Below are 7,355 nucleotides of genomic sequence, written 5' to 3' on the forward strand. Positions count from 1 at the left end.
CATGCCTCCACAGTCTTTGTAAATGTACATGTAAGGCAACCATGTTGGATACAGACCTTGAGTCCTTTATGTCTTTCATCTTTGCTGGCTTTTACTCTCTTACATTTGCCATTTCCACAGGGTTCTCTGGGCTCCGTGGGGGAGAGTATTCCAAGGTCTCTCATTCTTTTCTTATTGTCTGGCTGTGGTTCTCAATATTTTCTCAGTTCATCTGTTGTAGGATAAAAGTGCTCTGATGATGGCTGACCAGGGCACTGATCTATGAGTCTATCATAATATCATTAGGAGTCATGTTATTATTATATTCCTTTAGTAGAACAATAAAATTTGTTTTTCCCTAGGTCCCTGAGCTACCTACTTTAAATGAAAACCACTTGTCCATTTAGAATGATTTTCTTTCTACTTTCTTCCATTTACTTCCAAATGCCATGGTTTCTTTTTTATTTGTTTTGTGTTTGTTTTTGTTTTCGTAGCAACTGGTTTGTGTTATATAAATATACCATATTCTCTTTATCTATTGGTTAGTTGACAGATGTGTAAGTTGTTTCAAATTCCTGGGTATTTTTCAATAAAGAATCAGTGAAATTAGCCAAAGAAGGGTCTCTCTCTTTAGTAGGATGAACCATCTTTGGGGCATATGCTCAAAAAGGGTATAGCTAGATCTGGAGTTATTAACACACTGTGCATGCAAAGTGGATGTACAACTTTGAATCCAACAGCTACAGATCAATGTTCCTTTACGTAACAGTAAAGTATTTGTTTCATTGATATTGTCTGAAGTGGAAATTTCTGATTTCTCAACAACTCAGTTGTGTCATGTAATATTTTTCTGGAAGTTGCCTTGTGAGAGGGCATTCAGTCTTCTGCTGAAAACAGACACTTGGGATGGCAAAGGTGTTTAGAATGAATACAAGTGGAATCTCACAAACAATCAAACAATGAAAGAAAATCTCTTTATTGCTCCATCATGCAACACTTAGCTGGTCTCTGATGGCTTGGCTGGTCTTCGTGGTTTTCCTGGTTTTCACTTCTTAGAGAAAGCACAAAAGAACTTCCTGTAGTGTTCAAGCTGATCCTCTCCACTTCTGCTGACTCATGCCAATTTGGTGGAGCCTTGCTGTTTCTGTTGGATTCAGCCACCACTTCTGATTCCTATTAGGTGTTTGCTACTAAACTAGAATGCGGTATACTGACAATGAAAAGTGAAGTCTCAAGGAATTACTTTGAAACAGGTTCACCGCTCCCTTTTTCTATTAACCTTCTTTCCAGTAGGCTAGAAGGGAGGGGAAAGTGTTTATGTTCCCTAAATAAAGTAGGTTTTGGAAAATAATAATCCTATTGTTAGCCATTTTGACTAGTGTATGATGAAATTTCAAAATAGTTTTGATTTGCATTTCCAATTGATAAAGACATTTAACCATTCTTTAAATAACTTCTAGCCACTAGAGTTTCCTGTATTGTTAATTTATTAATTATGCTTAGATTTGCATCCATTTTTAAATGTGTTGCTTTTTTGATAGCCACGGTTGATTTTAGTTTGTGTTTTTGTTTTATTTGTTTGTTTTTGTTTGTCAATTTTTAACATTGAATTGTTATGTTTAATTTTAAAAAACCCACACCTGATCTGGCTAGGCTCTAGGACCAGCAGCTGCCGGCCTGCTAGCCAATGACTCTCTCACAAATGCTGACTTTTCCTTTCCAGAGCTCTGAGATCACTCTCCTAGTCAGTGATCTACTGTGGTTACCTGTCCACTGGAGCTCAGTCATTTGTCCAATCCTCCCATTCCAAAGCCTGGCCAAATTGGCCTGGCTATCTATTTCTCTCCTACCTACCTGAGTCACCGTTGAAAATACCCATGGAAGCCAGCTCCCCGTGTGATCACTTCAGTTTCTATATTACCCACTGGTAGGACTCTCAGAAAAGGTCACCCACATAAGCTACCCAGAGCCTTCCCTGTCTCAGGTCTCCAGCTAGTGCCAGAGATGCAAGCCCCACTAATTCTCCTTATCACTCCCAGTCCTCTTCTTCCCCCACTCTCCCTACATCTAATCACCATCCCTGCTCCCTTCCTCACCCCCTCTCCCATCTAGTTCTCTCTCTCTATCTCAGATGACTCTTTTGTTTCCACTCTTGAGTGGGATTCACACCTCCTTCCTTGGGCCCTCCTTATTACCCAGTTTCATTGGGTCTTTGGATTGAAGCATGGATATCCTGCACGCTATACCTAATACCCACTTATAAATGAATACATCCCATATGTGTCCTTTTGGATCTGGGTCACGTGAGATGATATTCTCTAGTTCCATCCATTTGTCTGGAAATTACACATTGTCTTTGTTTTTAATAACTGAAGAGTATAAATGTACCACATATTCTTTATCTACTCTTCAGTTGAGAGGCATCTATGTTGTTTGCCATTTCTGTCTGTTATGAATAAAACTGCTATGAACATACTTGACCAAGTGTCCCTGTGGCATAGTGGAATGTCTTTCTGGTATATTCCAAGGAGTCATGTAGTTATATCCTCAGGAAAAAATATTCCCAATTTTCCACAAAGCCACCAAATTGATTTCTAAAGTAGTTTGGAAGTAGAGAAGTGTCCCTCTTTCCCCACATCCTTGACAATGTTTACTGTCACTTGAGGTTTTGATTGTAACCATTATGAGACCTTTTGGTTTGCATTTCCCTGATGAAAAGAGATGTACCATTTCTTTAAGTATTTCTTGGCCATTTGAGATTCCTCTGTTGAGAATTCTCTGTTTAGCTCTGTACTCCATTTTTTAATTGGGTTATTTGAATTGTTGGTCTCTAATTTCTTGAGTTCTTCATGAATTTTGGCTATTATACCTCTGTCAGATGTCAATACAATCAATTTTTGAAATGGTCACTGGATGATTAGAAGAAGGTATTTTTTTATTTGGGTAAAATGTTCTATAGATATTTGTTAAGAACATTTGATTCATAATCTCTGTTAGTTTCATTATTTCTATGTTTATTTCTGTCTTGATGAGCTGTCCATTGAACGTGTCAAGTACTGAACTCTCCCATTATTAATGTGTCCAACTCAATGTGTGGTTTAAGTTTTAGTAATGTTTCTTCAACAAATGTTAAATGCCTTGTATTTAGGACATAAATGTTCAAAATTGAGAAGTCATCCTAATCGATATTTTCCTTTGATGAGTATGAAGTGTCCTTCCACCAGCTGTTTTGATTAATTTTGGTTGAAAGTATATTTTCTTAAATATAAAAATATCTCCTACAACCCGTTTCTTTGATCAATTTACTTGGAAAACTTTTTCCAGCCCTTTATTCCAACATAATGGTTATTTTTGTTGTTGAGGTATATTTCTTGAATGCATGAGAATGATGGATCCTGTTTTCACATCCATCCTTGTTAGCCTGCATCTTTCTATTAGGGAATTCAGTCTATTGATGTTGAAAGGTATTAGTAACCAACGATCATTAATTTTGATATTGCTGATATTAGTGTCTCTCTGTCCCTGTCTCTCTGTGTCTCTGTTTCTGTCTCTCTGTCTCTGTCTCTGTCTCTTTCTCTCTCCCTTTGTGTGTGTGTGTTTCTGTGTGTGTGTGTGTTTCTCTCTCTGTGTGTGTGTGTGTGTGTGTGTGTGTGTGTGTGTGTATTTCTATGTTTTCCTCGGTTTTTGCTGTTATGGAATTACTTATTCCTGTGTTTCCTTGCCTGCAGTTATTCTTCTTAGGTTCGACTTGTCTTTCTAATATTTTTTGTAGGCATGGATTTGTAGATAGATATTATTTAAATTTAGTTTTTCTTAGAATATCTTATTTTCTCCATGTGTGTTGAAGATGCCCTGGGGTAGAAGAATGGGTTGGGGTTAGGAAGTTTCAGAGACCTGAGATGTGGAAGGCTCTTGGGAATCAATGCAGGTGATCTTAGCTGAGATGTCTCACAGTAGGGACATGGAACCTGAAGGTGCCACATTTAGTAGGCAGAAACCAGAGTGGAGGGATAAGAACACAAACACCCACAAAACTTTCTATCCAAAAATCTATCCTATGTAAAAAAGATGAAGGGATATGGCACAGACCAAAGTAAATGCCAACTAATAATTACCCCAACTCAAAATCTATCACATGGGTGAACACCAATCTGTGACATTATTAGTAGTACTCTGTTATTCTTGCCAAGATGAATTTATCATAACTAGCCTCTGAGTGGCTTTACCCATCAGTTGAATGAAACAGATGCAGATCGAACAGTCAAACATTGGAGAGAGGGTAAGGACAATTATGGAAGAGTTGCGGCAGGATTTAACAATCTGAAAGAGATGGAAACCCTACAGGTTAACCAATGGAGTGAACTAGCAAGAACTTGGGAAGCTCTCAGAGACTGAGCCACCAACTACAGAACACACATGGGCAGTAATGAGGCCTGGCACATCTCCATGTAGGCTCTCCAACAACTGGAGCAGATGATCCCCTTAAAGTTGTAGCCTAAATATAGTATCTATTCTCCCAACAGGAGTGCCTTTTATGGCTTCAATGGGAGAAGATGTACGTACTCTAGCAAATACTTGGTGCAACAGGGTGGAATAAAACCCAGGGGATGTCCCACCCTCTCAAAGGAGAAAGAAGGAGGGAATGAGAGAAGGGTTCCTGTGAGGGGAGCTTGAAAGGGAGCAGCACTTGTGATGTAAATAAATAAATACAAACTTTATTAAAAATTTTTCTGAAAAGCAATAACCAAAAAATAATTTCGAATGGAATATATAAAGAATCTGGGTTGTCTCTGGCAGCATTTACCTATGCTGATGAACAACTTCAGTGCAGTTTTAGATCCAAACACATATTACACATGCCATCACACCAGTGAAAATCATTAAATGTTTCCCAAAACACATGAAGTGGGGGAGGGAGAGTTCTGCTGGCTATAGTAGTCAAGGTTGGCATCTGTGTTTTCTTAGAGGTTATAAAACATCTGTTTAGACCCTCTGCATTTCAGAGTCTCTGCTGAGAAGTCAGGTTTAAATCTGATAGGTCCGCCATTGTGTTTTATTTGGCCACTTTCCCTTGCTACTTTTAATGTACTTTCTTTAGTGTTTTGATTATTTGGAAACTGGAAGGTTTTCTTTTCTGGTTCTATTTAGGTGGTGTTCTGTATGCTTTTTAATATTTTATTTTTTTATTCTTTTTTATCTTTATTAACTTGAGTATTTCTTATTTACATTCGGTTTTTATTTCCCTTCCCGGTTTCCAGGCCAACATCCCCCTAACCCCTTTACCTCCCCTTTTATATCGGCATACGCACCCAATCCTCGCCCCATTACAACCCTCCCCCCAATAATCATGTTCACTAGGGGTTCAGTCATGGCAGGACCAAGGGCTTCCCCTTCCACTGGTGCTCTTACTAGGCTATTCATTGCTACCTATGAGGTTGGAGCCCAGGGTCAGTCCCTGTATAGTCTTTGGGTAGTGGCTTAGTCCCTGAAGTTCTGGTTGGTTGGCATTGTTGTTCATATGGTATCTCAAGCCCCTTCAAGCTCTTCCAGTCCTTTCTCTGATTCCTTCAACGGGGGTCCTGTTCTTAGTTCAGAGGTTTGCTGCTGGCATTCACCTATGTATTTGCTGTATTCTGGCTGTGTCTCACAGGAGCTATCTACATCCAGTTCCTGCACTTCTTGCTTCATCCATCGTATCTAGTTTGTTGGCTGTATCTGTATGGGTCACATGTGCGGCAGGCTCTGAATGGGTGTTCCTACAGCCTCTGTTCTAAACTTTGCCTCCCTATTCCCTCCAAAGGGTATTCTTGTTCCCCTTTTTAAGAAGGAGTGAAGCATTCTCATTTTGGTCATCCTTCTTGAGTTTCATGTGTTCTGTGCATCTAGGGTAATTCAAGCATATGGGCTAATATCCACTTATGAATGAGAGAATATCATGTGTGTTTTTCTGTGATTGCGTTACCTCACTCAGGATGATATTTTCCAGTTCCATCCATTTGCCTATGAATTTCATAAAGTCATTCCCTTTGACAGCTGAGTAATATTCCATTGTGTAGATATACCACATGTACCATATTTTCTGTATCCATTCCTCCGTTGAAGGGCATCTGGGTTCTTTCCAGCTTCTGGCTGTTATGAATAAGGCTGCTATGAACATAGTGGAGCACGTGTCTTTGTTATATGTGAGGCATCTTTTGGGTATATGACCAAGAGAGGAATAGCTGGGTCCTCAGGTAGTTCAATGTCCAATTTTCTGAGCAACCTCCTGACTAATTACCAGAATAGTTATACCAGTCTGCAATCCCACCAACAATGGAGGAGCATTCCTCTTTCTCCACATCCTCACCAGCATTTGCTGTCACCTAAGTTTTTGATCTTAGCCGTTCTCACTGGTGTGAGGTGAAATCTCAGTGTTGTTTTGATTTACATTTCCCTTATGATTAAAGATGTTGAACATTTCTTTAGATGTTTATCAGCCATTCGGGATTACTCAGCTGTGAATCCTTTGTTTATCTCTGAACACCATTTTTAATAGGGTTATTTGTTTCCCTGCAGTCTAACTTCTTGAGATCTTTGTATATTTTGGATATAAGGCCTCTATCTGTTGTAGGATTGATAAAGATTTTTCTCAATCTGTTGGTTGTCATTTTGTCCTAAAAACGATGTCCTTTGCCTTACAGAAGCTTTGCAGTTTTATGAGACCCCATTTGTCGATTCTTGATCTTAGAGCATAAGTCATTGATGTTTTGTTCAGGAAATTTTCTCCAGTGCCCATGTGTTTGAGATGCTTCCCCACTTTTTCTTCTATTAGTTTGAGTGTATTTGTTTGATGGGGAAGTCCTTGATCCACTTGAAATTAAGCTTTGTACATGAAGACAAGCATTAAGTCCCACACCCGCGGATCCCGGCCCGCAGCAGCTCTCTGCTCCCAGACCCCATGAGAGAGAGACCCAACCGCCTGGTCAGGTGGGCACTCCTGAGGCTGCAGAGCAGAAGAGACCACCAACACTGCTCACCACTGCCCACATCCCTGGCCCAAGAGGAAACTGTATAAGGCCTCTGGGCTCCCGTGGGGGAGGGCCCAGGAGCCGCAGGACCCCTGCCTGAGACACCACCGGAACCTGAAGGAAACAGACCGGATAAACAGTTCTCTGCACCCAAATCCCATGGGAGGGAGAGCTAAATCTTCAGAGAGGCAGACAAGCCTGGGAAACCAGAAGAGACTGCTCTCTGCACACACATCTCGAACGCCAGAGGAAAAAGCCAAAGACCATCTGGAACCCTGGTGCACTGAAGCTCCCGGAAATGGCGGCACAGGTCTTCCTGGTTGCTGCCGCTGCAGAGAGCCCGTGGGCAGCACCCCACGAGCGAACTTG

This window comes from Rattus norvegicus, chromosome 5, assembly GCF_036323735.1.
Source record: "Rattus norvegicus strain BN/NHsdMcwi chromosome 5, GRCr8, whole genome shotgun sequence".
In the NCBI taxonomy this organism is placed as follows: domain Eukaryota; kingdom Metazoa; phylum Chordata; class Mammalia; order Rodentia; family Muridae; genus Rattus; species Rattus norvegicus.